Source organism: Zootoca vivipara, chromosome 12, assembly GCF_963506605.1.
Source record: "Zootoca vivipara chromosome 12, rZooViv1.1, whole genome shotgun sequence".
In the NCBI taxonomy this organism is placed as follows: Eukaryota; Metazoa; Chordata; class Lepidosauria; order Squamata; family Lacertidae; genus Zootoca; species Zootoca vivipara.
This window is the reverse complement of record NC_083287.1, coordinates 40287579-40300980: the sequence shown is the minus strand read 5'-3', so window position 1 is coordinate 40300980 and position 13402 is coordinate 40287579. Positions and strand designations below refer to the sequence as shown.

At 47.7% G+C, this 13402-nt stretch overlaps 1 long non-coding RNA gene across 3 annotated transcripts in view; it reads left to right on the top strand.

Annotated features, from left to right (window-relative positions):
- The window catches only part of LOC118092370 (uncharacterized), a 214661-nt gene that overhangs the window by 188870 nt on the left and 12389 nt on the right, over positions 1–13402 (top strand). For all 3 annotated transcript variants that reach the window (XR_004693508.2, XR_009558420.1, XR_004693507.2), the window contains exons 5-6: positions 6422–6510; positions 8511–8787. This is a non-coding gene — a long non-coding RNA (uncharacterized LOC118092370). The remainder of the gene's footprint in view (positions 1–6421; positions 6511–8510; positions 8788–13402) is intronic.

The following is a 13402-nucleotide window of genomic DNA, read 5'->3' as shown; positions in this document are numbered from 1 at the left end:
GAAAAAACATTCCATTCCCTTGTGATGCTGGGAGCGACCAGAGAAGGGCCTGAGCTCATGCTCTTAACTGAAGGAATGTCTAAATGGTCCTACGTTACCCTGAGTGGTGGGGCAGAAATTTGAGCTGCTCTTCTCCCAGCTACAGCACATGGGGCCAAGGGGACAGGTAGAGCTTTCAGGGAAATTTATTAAGGACAACAACATTTTATTTATTCCATTTCTATCCCACCTTTTCTCCAAGGACCTCAAGGTGGCACACACAATTCTCCTCCTCCCCATTTTATCCTCACAACAACCCAGTGAGGTAGTTTAGGCTGAGAGTGAGCGACCAGCCCAAGGTCACCCGGGGAGCCTCATGGCTGACTGGGGATTTGAACCCTGTTCTCTCAGGTCTTAGTGCAACACTCCAACCACCACACCGACTCTGGGAAATCTGCCTTGCCCGTTAGGAAATTCCCTGTCCCACAGTCCTTCTGTGGGCGAGGATGCCCTCCAGTTGTGGAAACCCAAGCCTATGTGGGTGACTCAGCAAAGGGGGGAGGACGTTCCTGTGGCAGGAATATGGTGGCCGCAGTTCTGCTCAATGTTCGATATGGATGGATGGAGACCTGTCCCAAAACATCTGAAGACTCGACAGGAAAGGAGGAGCAGCCACCCCCTTCACGATAGCTGTGAGCCAGAGCTCTGGAGCAGATGCATTCCAGATGAGCACCACTGTTGATTCATGTGCAGGGTGTGACCATGGCTTGCATTTCAGAGCAAGGCAGCTGACATGGACTCATCCACGTGAACCACCTAGATGCAGGATGCTGGCTGTTTTCTTTCCTTCTCTCTCTCTCTCTCTCTCTCTCCTCCAGCCTTCTCCTAGGCACCTCTTAAGGGATCCCTTGCTTCCCTTCTGAGTCATAATATGCAAGCCTAAATCTGTTTTCTTGGAAGGACATCTTATTGACTCCAGTCCATCATTTCCAAGTCAGTGTGCTAGGACAGAACCTTCAAGCATTTTGTTCCATATCAGGGGCCCTAGTTTTAAAATATTAGGAACATAAGAAGCAGCCTTATGCCCAATCAGACCAGAGGTCTATCTAGTACAATATTGTCTACACTGACTGGCAGCAGCTCGCCAGGATTTCAGGCAGCCCCACCTGAAGACTGAACATGGGACCCTCACTGCGCCGTGGGGCCCTTTCCCCAAATGAAGCCACTTCCCCCACTCTGGAATCTCAGCTTCCCCATTCTACATGCAACAGACTGGGCATAATGGTTGCAACTAGATTCCTTTTCTCTCTTGTACACCGCTGCTCACCAAGGGGTTGGGTGGAAGAGGTTTCTACCTCCCCAGGGATGGCCCACCTCACCTTCGGAGAATTGCAGCTTAAAGATTCCTCAGTGTGGATGTCTCTTGTACCTTTCACCAATGTGGAGACAGGCTGAGATTTAACAGGAAACCTGCCCATTGCCTAATTTCTGACTATTGTTCAGCTGTAAAAAGAATCCCAACAGGAAAAACAAGAATATAGGAAGCCAGGATTCAGAAGCTGCCCTAGATAAAGTCAGATCCTTTGCTCACCTTGCTCAGAGACAGGTGTTTCCTTTCAATACTGGGCAGCATGTCTGAGGCTCTCTGTAAATAATAAGCAACATGGTTGTTATGATTTTAGGGAAAGAAAGGGGGACAGGTCTCTCCATGCCCTCGCACAGGATAGCCTTGCCCAGGAACCCCCAAACTTCAGCCCTCCAGATGTTTTGGACTACAGCTCTCATCATCCCTGACCACTGGTCCTGTTAGCTAGGGATTGTGGGAGTTGTAGGCCAAAACATCTGGAGGGCCGCAGTTTGGGGATGCCTAGCCTTGCCCAACCTGGTGACCTCCAGATGTTGTTGGACTACAAATCCCATCATCCCTGACTTTTGGCCCTGCTGGGCAGGGCTGATGGGAGTTGGAGTCCAGACACATCTGGAGGGCCACACACTTCCCATCCCTAATCTAGCTCAATATTGTCAGCCTTGACTGCCAGTGGCTCTCCACCAGGGATTGTGTGGGATTTTCTGCATTGAAAGAAAATGTTCTTCCACTGAGCTACCCTGAAAACATTGCTGGGGTCTTTGGAAGATGTTTAAATAATTATACAACCTTCCGTAGGCATCTGAAGGCAACCCTGTATTGGGAAGCTTTTAATCTGTGATGTTCTGTTGTGTTTTTTGTATATTCTGTTGGAAGCTACCAATAATAATAGTAATAATAGTAATAATAATAATAATAATAATACAGTGGTGCCTCGACTTACGAATTTAATCCATTCCGAAGGCACTTTTGTAGGTCGAAAAATTCGTAAGTCGAAAACGCCATTGGAAACGCGATTTCCAATAGGAATGCATTGGAAATGGAAAAATTCGTAAGTCAAAGCAACCCTATCTAGAAATTTCGTAAGTCAAAAAATCCCTATCTAAAACCGCCGCGGTTTCATTTCGGATGTTGAGACATTCGTAAGCGTGCGGCCATTAGCCCCATTTGTAAGTTGAAAAATTCGGTTGTCGAGTCGTTCGTAAGTCGAGGTACCACTGTAGTAATAATAATAATAATAATAATAATAATAATAATAATAATAATAATAATACCATGTTAGAACACTGGTCCCAGGTATGGGGAACCTATGGCCAACCTGAAACTGAATTATAACTCCCATAATCCCTGGCCATTGGCCATCCTTGCTGAGGCTGATGGGAGTTGTAGTTCAGTAACATCTGCAGAGCTAAAGGTTCCCTGCACCTGGTCTATGGTGCCTGCCTGTTGGTGGTTCTCTAGGGTTTCAGGCCTGGAGATACTAGGGTTGCATCTTCTGCATGCAAAAGAGATACCCTAGCACTGTGCTACAACCCTCCCCCATATATCCAGGATGAGGAACCTGCAGCCCTCCAAATGTTGCTGGATAGCAAACCACACCCACCCAAAACAGTAGCAGCAGAAGCAAGAAGATAAAATAGCAAATATCAAGCTGTGCCAAATAAAACAGTGCCCTCGAATCAGCTTTGGCCAGTCACAAAAGCTTTCTGAAAAAAGCCAAGGAATCACATGGCACCTGGAGGCATACATAACCAATTGCCTTGGCAAAATACCCAGTTTATCTGGCCTTAGTACGGTTGACACTGGCTGGCAACAGCCCAGAGAGGGGTCTCTTCCAGACATACCGAAGAAATGCATGCAGTCTGCATGCAAAGCCTGCTGCTGGGGCCTTTCCTTGAAATCTGTGCACTTTAAAACTGCTCTCCAAGAATATGGAACACAAGGGAAATGAATGGCAGGAAATTACCTTTTGCTGCATGCCACGCCCTAGGTATCCCTTCTGCAGGAACTCTTTCCTAGGCTGTTGAGACTGGCACCCCAGGCCTCTGAGAAGGGAAATACCTGCCCCCTCCACCCAGTTCCTGTCCAATTGTGTAATGCTGTGACACGAGGAGAAAAGGAAATTCCTACCCAGTGGTGCTGGCGTTGACTCTCAAGTATGAGCAAACTTATCTGTGGCTCCCCTTACTCAAGTGCAGGCATCCCCAAACTGCGGCCCTCTAGATGTTTTGGCCTACAACTCCCATGATCCCTAGCTAACAGGACCAGTGGTCGGGGAAGATGGGAATCGTAGCCCAAAACATCTGGAGGGCCGAAGTCTGGGGATGCCTGCTCAAGTGCTATAGCATCGGGCAACAGTACTTTTCCTGCAGATGACTTTGCATGGCCAATCAGCCCTGGGATAGCTCATTCGGTAGAGCACAAGACTCTTAATCTTGGGGATGTGGGTTCGAGCCCCAGGTTGGGCAAAAAGATTCCTGTATTGCAGGGGGTTGAACTAGATGACCCTCAGGGCCTCTTCCAATGCTACAATTCTGTGATTCTAAGCATGAGCTCCCCAACTCTAGTGTAAAGTATGTGTGATGCTCATCACCACCTGATCAAGCCCTTACTGCTTCTGGCTTGCCAGCAAGCAAAGCCCTGCTTTGCCAATTCCCATTCATTCCCAAATACTGACTCCCGCTTTCCAGCCTTGAAATATACATTCATAAGGGCAAATGCTAATTGTGAGAAAGGCAGGAGAGTTTTAATTTCAATGACAGCAATGAACTCAGGGGCTGGGCTTGCCCTGAAGCCAGTGTCTCTCTCACCATCTGCACTATGGGGGCAAGAAGGTGACCCACCTTACAGGGTTGTTGTAAGGACTGAGATTGTGCAAGGGAAGTGCTCTGAACAGTCTAAAGCACTATATAAATAAATGCTAACAATGCAAGCCTATGCATATCTACAGTGAGGGGGGAAAGTTTAGTATTTAGTACTTGGTGGCAAAACCCTTGTTGGCAATCACAGAGGTCAGATGTTTCTTGTAGGCGGCCACCAGGTTTGCACACATCTCAGGAGGTATTTTGTCCCACTCCTCTTTGCAGATCCTCTCCAAGTCAGTAAGATTTCGAGGCTGATGTGTAGCTACTCGAGACTTCAGCTCCCTCCACAGATTTCCGATGGGATTAAGGACTGGAGGACCTTAATGTGCTTCTTCTTGAGCCACTCCTTTGTTGCCTTGGCCGTGTGTTTTGGGTCATTGTCATGCTGGAATACCCATCCTCGACCCATTTTCAATGCCCTGGCTGAGGGAAGGAGGTGCTCACCCAAGATTTGGCGATACATGGTCCCATCCATCGTCCCTTCGATGTGGTGAAGGTGTCCTTTCCCCTTAGCAGAAAAACACCCCCAAAGCATAATATGTCCCCCTCCATGTTTGACGGTGGGGATTGTGTTATTGGGATCGTAGGCAGCATTCCTCCTCCTCCAAACACGGTGAGTTGAGTTGATGCCAAAGAGCTCGATTTTGGTCTCATCTGACCACAACACTTTCACCCAGTTCTCCTCTGGGCCATTCAGATGTGCATTGGCAAACTGCAGACGGGCCAGTACATGTGCTGTCTTGAGCAAGGGGACCTTGCGGGCTCTGCAAGATCTCAGTCCTTCATGGCGTTGTGTGTTACCAACTGTTTTCATGGTGACTATGGTCCCAGCTGCCCTGAGATCATTGACAGGTTCCCTCCATGTAGTTCTGGGCTGCTTCATCACCATTCTCCTGATCATTGCACCTCCACGAGATGAGATCTTGCGTCGGTCCCCCAGACCGAGGGAGGTTGACAGGTTTTTTTGTGTTTCTTCCATTTGCAAATTATTGCACCAGCTGTTGTCACCTTCTCACCAAGCTGCTTGGCAATAGTCTTGTAGCCCAGTCCAGCCTTGCGCAGGTCTACAATCTTGTCCCTGACATCCTTGGACAGCTCTTTGGTCTTGGTCATGGTGGCTACTTTGGAATCTGCTGGATTGATTGCTTCTGTCGACAGGTGTCTTTTGTACAGGTACTGTAACAAGCTGGGATTACAGGTAAAACCTCTCCCTTACAGCAGGTGCTTCTAATCTCACCTAGTTACATACAGTGAAGATACCAGGTAGCCTGACATCTGGCTGGTTGATAGGGGATCAAATACTTATTTCGCTCATTATAATGCACATCAATGTCTGACTTTTGTCCTCTGGGTTTCTGGGGGTTTTCCTGTTGTTATTCTGTCTCTCACAGCTACAACAAACCTACCATTAAAATTATGGACTGGTCATTTCGTCGTCAGAGGGCAAACGGGCAAATTTAGCAGGGGATCAAATACTTCCCCCCCTCACTGTAGGCGGAAGCGAGTCCCGTCTAGTTAAATGAGATTTACCCCCAGCAAAGCATACATAGTATTGCAGCCTTCTTATTATTATTTGCTTTCCTCACAAAAGTGACCTAAAACAACTACCAAAAATAGTATAAACACTGTAACCAATTATGACAAACACAGCCAATAATATTCATGACTAGTTTGCTCCCGGGTGGCTCATCTATGGACAAGGTGGGACGTTATTTTAATTTGTTTTGGGGGGGAAAACACTGATTATTTTTAAAACCAGCCAGTATAAGAAGCTTCTGTTCATCCGTAGCCACAGAATGCTTGCCTGGAGATAACAAGGGCTCATCACTTCCAGGAAATACTGGAGATCAGATTTGATTTGATTTGATTTCTAGAGGGATGAAGTTCCACAGCTGGAGAGTCCTGAATGCAGGTGCCAAGTTAAGATGCTGGTTTTTTGCGGGCCTTTTAACAGTAGTGTTGGGAGGGTGCTGCTATATTCTAAACCACGGGAATCTCCCTCTGTTGTTGGAGGTGCCATGCTGCTGGGAGGGGAGACTGCTCTTGTGCTCAGGCCCCTGCTTCTGGGCTTCCACGCAGGCATCTGGCTGGCCTCTGTAAAAGAACAGAATGTCCGACTAGATGGGACTTAGGCCTGATGCAGCAGGCTCCTCTTAAATTCTTAATAAATATCTCTTCCATCTTCCCCACTCCTTTTTACTCTGTCTCCTAGCTCCTTTTCGGGGTTCCCGTTGCATCCAGTAGATCCAGACCTTCCTTCTGCCCACAGTCCCAGCGTGAGGGATTCACCTTGGTGAGCAGGTAAGCTCTCAGCAGCCCATCTCACTGGGCACCATGAAGGCAGGACTCGGAATGTAAAGCCATGCTCCTAAACATTGAGATGCTTGTCAGATGCGAAGCCAGGTGCGGACGCCGTTTGGGTTGACGTCAGCTGGCTGTGCCTGGTAGCAATTTGGAAAGAGGCATTTGGAGAAAGGATTGGGGTGCTGAATTATTGATGCGCATCAATATCCTGAGTAATAGACTCCCCTCTCTCCCCAGCGCTCAGGTTTCATGGGCAGCATGGGATGTGATTTCCCCAGACTACAGCACTCTAAAGCTTCGGATCTGGGTTTTTAAGCCACACATGGAAAAACCCTGCTCTTAGGGCTCTTTGGCAGGGGCAACAGCTAAAAATGCACCAAGGGCAAGCATATCTGCTTGCATGCCATCTATGAAGCATGCCGCCTTCTCACAGGTGCTTGGAAGCTTGCTATAAGCAGGACTTGGGGAAAAATGCAGCCCACTCTGCTAGGAGGATGAAGTCAGTGTCAAAGCTGCCAGCATCCTTATGGCTTCCTGAAGTTAATGAGCCCTGCTTCGCTTTCTGTTGCTGGTTCCCAAATTCCCTTTAACACACAGAGAGGGACGTGGAATCAATTGAGTGCTGGAAAAAGGCCTCTCATAATGCAGAGTTTCAGTTCAGGGCTAGTTTACAGAAATTTGCACAACAGTTTTGCAAGAAAAGAAATTGGGAGGTGGAGAAGGGGGTCTCGAGCTGCAGATTTGGAGAGCTGTGAAAGGAAGGCTCCTCCCTCTGCCCCCCCCACTTGCAGCATAGATGATTCAGATGGGCAGAGTACAACTAATGAAAATATTATAAAATTGTTGCTGCTGCTGCTGCTGCTGCTTGGAGAGGAGAGAATCTGTCAGTTGTGGTTCCTTTCAGTTTCCCCAAGCTTCAGTTGAGTTTCCCACATTTCCGCATGAGTTTGTGATCTTTTAGAAAAAGATCCCACGGAAATCGCATTTCTCTTAATAGGCACATTTTTGTATGACCTTTTTTTCTCTCACACACCAATTTTTGTACAAGTTTCTCCCTCCAATACAATGCATTGTTGTGTGTTCTGCATTTTGGTGCATGCTCTCCCCTAAATTGTAACCGGAGGCAAAAGTGTGTGGAGCAATGAATGTAATTTTTACTTTTGTACCGTGGGCTAGTTTTGTTCACACAACCCTCTCTGTCAGGCAGGCAAGAGGCGTTCTCAGAAGGCCACATGAAAGCCATGGAAAAATTCCACAAAGCAGGGGCGGTGAGGGGTATAGCCCTGCGGAGAATGCCAAGGACTTAACAGAAACATGAGAAGCTGCATTTGTCTCCTGGACCCAAGAGCTGGGTTTAGGGACTTCTACTGTTGATACTTCTCTCCACGGTGTGCATCTTCCAGGGATTCTTTAGCTGTGACACGAGTATTTTCAGGGGTTGTAACTAGCCGATCCTCAGGATCCCTTCCAACTCTATGAATCTATGAAGGATCAGGGTCAGCCCCTGTGGGCCCCAACAGGCTGTCACACCTTGCAAAATGGCTCGAATGCCGGCTGTTTTAAGAAGCAGCCATTCATTATCTCGCCACGAGGGTCCGCTTTCGTAGTTCTGCTTTAGCTCTTGGAAAGTGTAGCAGGGATCAGCAGGGAGGCCCTACCGGGCGAGGGCTGGTAGGTCGCCGTGCCAGTTGTGGTGGGTGGGTTGGGTTCTAGTGCCTCGATCGCGTGCCCCAAGCACTGCAAGTCGTGCAAAAACAGCCAGAGGCGCGGAGCCCATCGCTGCCCCTTGGAGACACTGGCTCGTAGGCAATGAGCCGCGGTGCCAACTGGGTCACAAGCGGCGGGGCTGACAGATCCCTGAGCGATGCCCACACGGGCTGAATCCGGCCTGCGTCCTCAGCCTCGGTGTGTGCTCCACGTGGCTTCTCTTTCACGCTGCTCAATACGCTGCGAGTTTGACTCCCGCCACGCGCACCGGTTGCGCATTTCTTTCCTAGGGAGGAAACGCGAGTGGTTGCATGAGATCAGCCTCCTCCTCGCTGGCGTCTCAACAGCGAGCCCGGGCTCTGCTTCCAAAAGGGGCTGAGCTGGCATTCGTAGATCCGGACGAGAAGGTCGAGGCCGGCCCCTTAATTGGCCTGAGGCGCCCTCTGCTGGACATTGCTCGGAATCTCAGCCACGCAGCTCATTTCCGCAAGCGGCCGGCCAGCTGGTGGCTCTTCCCCAGGCGAGAACCGGGAAAACAACGCGCGTGGCCTGAGGCCTCTTCTGCAGGTACTCTTTATATTTATGTCGCATATAGTTCCACATATGTGTGTGTGTGAGAGGGGGGGGGGACAGAACGTGCTTAGGCAAAGAAAAGTGAGAGGGGGAACTTGGTCATTAGAAATATATTTCTTTATACATTTCTTTCCCACAGTTTCTAAGTGGCATGCAGCAGAGTTAGTCAGATGCAGTAAAGATAAGAGCTAACCCTAAAAGCAGAAAATTTACTTTAAGTGCATTGCTGAAAATAGTAAAATATGAAGCCTGGAAGAGGCTGCTGCATATACTTTGTGGTTCTTATTTACCAGGGACAGTCCTATTTATTTGCATTCCCATTCTCAAGTAAACCACTTGAATTGTGCCTTTAGGGCTATAGCTAATCAAAATGCCGTGAGTGCAAGTTGTCTGGAATTGCCATTCTCTGGCAGAATTCACCTTCCTCCCCAAGGCCCTCCAGAGGGACAGTCTCTGGGTTCGAAGGATGGATCTTTGGAAATAGGAAGCAAATAGAAAGGCCAAGTCAGGAGAACTTTCTGCGTGAGCAATCTGAGCTGGCCATTTATTCATTCAGTTGCATTCCTACCCTACCTTTTCCTCCAAGGAACTGAAAGTGGTGAACGTGGTTCCTCCATTCTTCATTTAAACCCCACAACAACCCTGTGAAGTAGGTCAAGCTGAGAGGCAGCGACTGGCCCAAGCTCACCCAGTGAGTTTCATGGCTGAGTTGGGATTTGAACCCTGGTCTCCCAGGTCCTAGTTTGACACCCGGACCACTACATCTTCTTTGCTGGAAAACCTCTGGTAAAACAACTCTCTGCACATTGCAAATGTGTGTCAACCCCCTTTGGCCCAAACATGGAAGAAGGAGAAGGTTAATGTTGTTTCTTTGGATGCCTTCATTGTCCCCCAAGTCAGAAAGGCCATAATATTACTAAGCCAAATGTGGCGTTGTATCAACATGAAACAAGCCGCTAGGGGAGTCTTCTCCAACCTGGTGCCCTTTAGATTACAGTTCCCATCAACCCCAGCCACATGGCCAATGGCATGCAGGAAACCCCAAATTCAATCCCCACTATCCTCGGGTAGGGCAAGTCATTTTCTCCCTTCATTTTATTGTTTTATCTTCTGGAAAGCTGTTTTTTTTTAGGTTTTTTGTTTTTTGAAATTAAGTGGCATGTACATTTTATAAAACAGATAAAAATATAACGACTCTGTCTGAAATCCTAAGGAGCCACTGACAGTCATATGTAGACAATATTGAACTAGGTTGCAGGTGCCCCCCTGATATTGCTAGGCTCCAACTCCCATCAGCCACAACCAGCATGGCCAAAAATCATGGATGATGGGAATTGTAGTCCAGCAATATCTGGAGGCCAGCAGTTTGGTGAAGGCAGCACTAGTGTGAGGACATGGGGAGCCTGCCTTCCCCCATTTCCCCTCTTCCACCAACCTTTTTTCCTAAGATAACAGGAGTATAGCATCTAGATCAGGGGTCCCCAAACTAAGGCCCGGGGGCCAGATGTGGCCCAATCGCCTTCTAAATCCGGCCCGCGGACGGTCCTGGAATCAGCATTTTTTACATGAGTAGAATGTGTCCTTTTATTTAAAATGCATCTCTGGGTTATTTGTGGGGCCTGTCTGGTGTTTTTACATGAGTAGAATGTGTCCTTTTATTTAAAATGCATCTCTGGGTTATTTGTGGGGCCTGCCTGGTGTTTTTACATGAGTGGAATGTGTCCTTTTATTTAAAATGCATCTCTGGGTTACTTGTGGGGCATAGGAATTCGTTCCAATTTTTCTTCAAAATATAGTCCAGCCCCCCACAAGGTCTGAGGGACAGTGGACCAGCCCCCTGCTGAAAAAGTTTGCTGACCCCTGGTCTAGATCAAGGGAAGGAATAGTACCACTGTATTCTGCTCTGGTCAGACCTCACCTGGAGTACTGTGTTCAGTTCTGGGCACCACAGTTCAAGAAGGATACTGACAAGCTGGAACATGTCCAGAGGAAGGCAACCAAAATGGTCAAAGGCCTGGAAATGATGCCTTATGAGGAACGGCTTAGGGAGCTGGGTATGCTTAGCCTGGAGAAGAGAAGGTTAAGGGGTGATATGATAGCCATGTTCAAATATGTAAAAGAATGTCATATAGAGGAGGGTGAAAGGTTGTTTTCTGCTGCTCCAGAGAAGCGGACACTGAGCAATGGATTCAAACTACAAGAAATAAAATTCCACCTAAACATTAGGAAGAACTTCCTGACAGTAAGAGGTGTTCGACAGTGGAATTTGCTGCCAAGAAGTGTGGTGTAGTCTCCTTCTTTGGAGACTTTGGAGACTTTAAGCAGAGGCTTGACAGCCATATGTCAAGAATGCTTTGATGGTGTTTCCTGCTTGGCAGGGGGTTGGACTGGATGGCCCTTGTGGTCTCTTCCAACTCTATGATTCTATGACCCTTCAGATGCTCTTGGACTGAAACTCCTATCATCCATGACCCTGGGGCTGATGGGAGTCGGATTCCAGCAGGTTTCCCATCCCTGCCGTATAATCATTATCATAAATGTAATGTTTATGGTTCACAAAGAGACTCAGACATACAGCGCAGTAATTATATCAGGCTCACAGTCTGAAAAGACAACACCGTGAGGAAAGGAGGAGGAGGAGGACAAGGATGCAAAGGGGAAGAAAAAAGATTATAGCAATTCATCGTCTCAACATAAAAAAGGAGAGGGCAAGAAACCAGAGTGCAGGCTCTGTCAGCTCTGCTTCTCTTGACTGGATTCCCATTGATGAAGTTGTCTGTACTGGGCAGGAGCAGAAGAGGTCAAGCGCCTGTGTGTGCTTCACCCATTTGGGGGAGAGCGAGTGAGATTGTTCACATTCTGAGGCCAGACAGAAACATCTGTAGCCAGCAACATCTCTTGGGTTCCAGATTTCACTGGGAGAGGAAGTGTGTCACTAAATTTGTTAATGTGCGATTGCGATCACATAGCAGCACTCCACTGACCCGCAGGTGCTTAACTGGATTCCTGGTATCCATTAGAAACAGATCACCACCACCACCGTCAAATTCTTTTTCATTCCATAACGGGTTTCTGATTGAACACCTGCCTAAGCAAGGTGGGTGCACCTGGTGCCATGGCAGTCCTTATCACATCACAAGAGGGATGGGGGGGGCTGTGGGTCTCTAAACACAGCTGGACTCCAACCCCCATGAGTCCCAGCAGCCAGTATGGCCAATGGTCAGGGGTGGTGATTGGAGCTGTTGTCCAGCAACACCTGGCAGGTTCCAGATTCCCCAGCCCTGCACCACAAGGATCATAAACTAACCCTCCTAGAATCGTAGAATTGTAGAGTTGGAAGGCACCACAAGCCCCCCCCCTTTGCAATGGATGCAGGTTTAAAGCATCCATGGCAGATGGCCATCCAACCTCTGCTTAAAATCCCCCAAGGAATGAGAGCCCACAACCTCCAGAGGGAGTCGGTTGCACTGTCAAACAGCTCTCACTGTCAGAAAATTCTTCTTGACTCCTTTCTTGTAACTTGAAGCCATTGGTTCAGGTCCTAACCTCTTCCATGTGACAGCCCTTTAGATATTTGGAGATGGCTATCGTATCTCCTCTCAGTCTCTTCTTTTCCAGGCTAAACATACCCAGCTCCTTCAACTGCTCCTCACATGGCTTGGCTTCTTCTTCCTTCTTAGCTCTTCTGATGACCTTTCCTCACATTTGGTATCCCATGATGCACTTGGGACCCAAGCAGCAGCCTTCTTAGATACCCAAAAGCAGTGAAGGGTTTTCCAGCAGGTGTTTTAAGCTGACCCTTCAATGCCCAGTTTAGCCGCCAGGATCCAGGAAAAGAGTAACGCAGAAAATGGAGATTTAGTCCAGAGGAGTGAAACCTCATTTCTTGAATGAATTGCAGAGTAGCAGGCCTGACAAAAGACATCTGAGTTTGGAGGTGAAATATCACACAAGCACCTGGTAAATAAAATCAGCCGGATTAATTTCTTCTCTTCTCTTCTCCTCTCCTGCCTTGGCCCGGCTCTCCCAACATGATGCTCAATTCATCATCAAGCGTACAGTGCACAACGATTTTCCACAGGAATTGAAGCACTTATGATAAAATGTTGCCAGCTCCAGTTACATTATTATAAAAACAACATCTAATTTATGGCGTTGGGAGTGCCAATGCATTTCTTCACTGTAAGTCACCCCTGCCTAGGATGGGCTATAAAACCGTGAAGCACAATAGCTTTCCTCGCCGCTTGCGATATCGCAGTAATCAACCAGAAATATTTCCCACTGTGGAAATTAGCGCTGATTAAATTCCATAGCCCCATCTAATCACAGCAAAAGGTATTTTGACAAAACAGCACATTTTCGAGGTAGGAATTCAACAGTAGGCTCAACATTTAGGCAACAGAAAAATTTAGGCAGCCTCATATCATCAGCACTTAGGCATTCGCTTTGCCCTTCTGAAATGTGCTAGGAGTTTGAAAATGTATGTTACGTTAAATGGCAGCTTTGATAGGTTGGCCCATTAAAAAGTAGTAAAAAGAGACAAAGTTAATTTAAACAAACTATTTACTGTCTGTCAGGGTTCAACCCACTTTTCCAAGTTCTATCACTT